Here is a 1,948-nt window from a genome sequence, read left to right on the forward strand (position 1 = left end):
TAGGGCAAGCTTGCCCTGGGAACATCTGCTTGTCTCTGAATTAAAAATACAAGTGGCAAAATAGTTCTTTATTAAAAAAGCAGGGTTATTGTCCATCTGTGCATTCTCCTGGAGCAAATGATGTTAAAACCCCTGTAGAGTTGCCTAGCTCCGCAGCAGGAGCCAACTCTGCCCATGCAAGCTTTTGCAGATGCATAGACCTTAGGTGTTTCCACATCCCTGTGGTACTCGTGCTATATATGCTTAACAAACAAGAATGACTGCCCTAACAAAAACCATGTAAGTCATGAACCCATTTACATATTTACAGAGCACGTTGTCCTTCGACCCTTTCCTTTCCCACTTTCGCTTAATTATTCCTTCTTCAGGTTTACCATTCTGTCTATCAGGGCTTTCCTTGTCTTCTCAACTTCTGCACTCCGTCGCTCAATCTCCACTTTGAGACGTTCATTCTCTAAGAGTTCAGACACTTTCCTGTCTCCTTCCTGCTCTTTCTCTTTCAGTCTTTTTCCTCCTCTGGGCTGCCCACCACGCTTCCTCTTTGCTCCACATGCAGAACTAGCAGAGTCTTCATCCTCTGTGTGATTAATGCTGCCAGAATCTGACTCCGGGACAACGGGCAACTGTTCATCACTTTCCGGGATGCCTACAGTTGCACAAAAACTTGGTTCGGGGTCCTGGATCAGAAACTCAAGGAGGCTGTCCGAAAAATCATCTTCCAAACCCAAACTCTGACATGGTTCAGTGTTGAGGTCTGCTGGGCAGCATGTCGGCAAAGGCTCAGAATGCCACAGTAACGATCCATCAAGCGGGTCCCATACCTTCACCTCATTCTGTTTTCCCACAGGCTGGCTGCCCTTGACATCAGAGAGTAGCACATCATGGAGGTCCTCATACCACGCCTCCAGCTCCCAGCCGGACAGTGTGGTGGGTGCTGGAGCACAGGAGGTAAGCGGCAGGGACTCTGCCGTCATTTCTGTAACTATGCAAGGTGGTCTCGCTGATCATGTGTGGTGAGGAATAAAGATATTCTTTCTCTTCCAACACTTTCTCTTTCTAGACACAGCCTTGTGACACTGGTAGAAGCGGTGGGCGCGGCGCGGGTCCGGGCGGGTTGTTGTACTAGGCTGGGCGAGGGAATATATGCTTATTTTTGCTCCCCCAATTGAAATCTTTACTGCAATATTTACATGTGACATACTTCGCGGAGACCTTCTTAACACCTGGCCTCACATTAAAGAATTGCCACACCAAGGATTCCTTGGGTGAATGAGGTGGCTGAGCTGGTGCAGAAGCCCTTGGATGTTCATCTGAATCAGATGAAGACATCTTTCTGCTGAAGGGGAAACAAGATAGGAGAGCAAGCTAAATATGTCTACTCTCGCCCAAGTCTAATTGTGAAATAAAGCAAAAAGGGATGAACTCTTCTTCTTCTAAATAAAGACATCCATATGAACCAAACAGAATCCTTCCCCTCCTAGAGCTCTTGTGAGTGTCTTGCAGGTATCTTGCAAGCCCGTTAAAAAATACTTCCTTTATATCTTCTATAGAACTGTACACAATAAATTTTTGTAGCTCAAACAACATATGTAATTTTCAAAATTTTGTTCACATTTACAGTAAAAAAATTCTATATGTACGATCTCGCGAGTGGTTTGCGAAAGCCAAACAGGAAGTACAGCCTTCTCATAGTCCAAGCAAGCAGGGGATTGTGCATCCGGCTCACGCTAACATCTCATGAGAGGCATCACTTTTAAAATAGAATAAATATTCAACCATATTTTATTCACTACTCTTTGATAAATTAGTATTAAAGAACCCATTAATTTACTTTAAAAAAAAAAAACGAGGAATTCACTGGAAAAATCACAACAGTTAAAGTAACATTATAGTTAGGTGTAATAAAAATATCTGTTTTTTCGATTTAAATAAAAAAAAAAAAAACTTA

The 1,948-nt window shown here is 43.2% G+C and overlaps 1 pseudogene; it reads right to left on the reverse strand.

The window, feature by feature from the left end:
- Positions 1-261: 261 nt before the first annotated feature.
- LOC138294229 (DNA damage-inducible transcript 3 protein pseudogene) lies at positions 262-1,133 on the reverse strand (annotated as a pseudogene).
- Positions 1,134-1,948: the final 815 nt, after the last annotated feature.

Source organism: Pleurodeles waltl, chromosome 4_2 (assembly GCF_031143425.1).
Source record: "Pleurodeles waltl isolate 20211129_DDA chromosome 4_2, aPleWal1.hap1.20221129, whole genome shotgun sequence".
Taxonomy (NCBI): Eukaryota; Metazoa; Chordata; class Amphibia; order Caudata; family Salamandridae; genus Pleurodeles; species Pleurodeles waltl.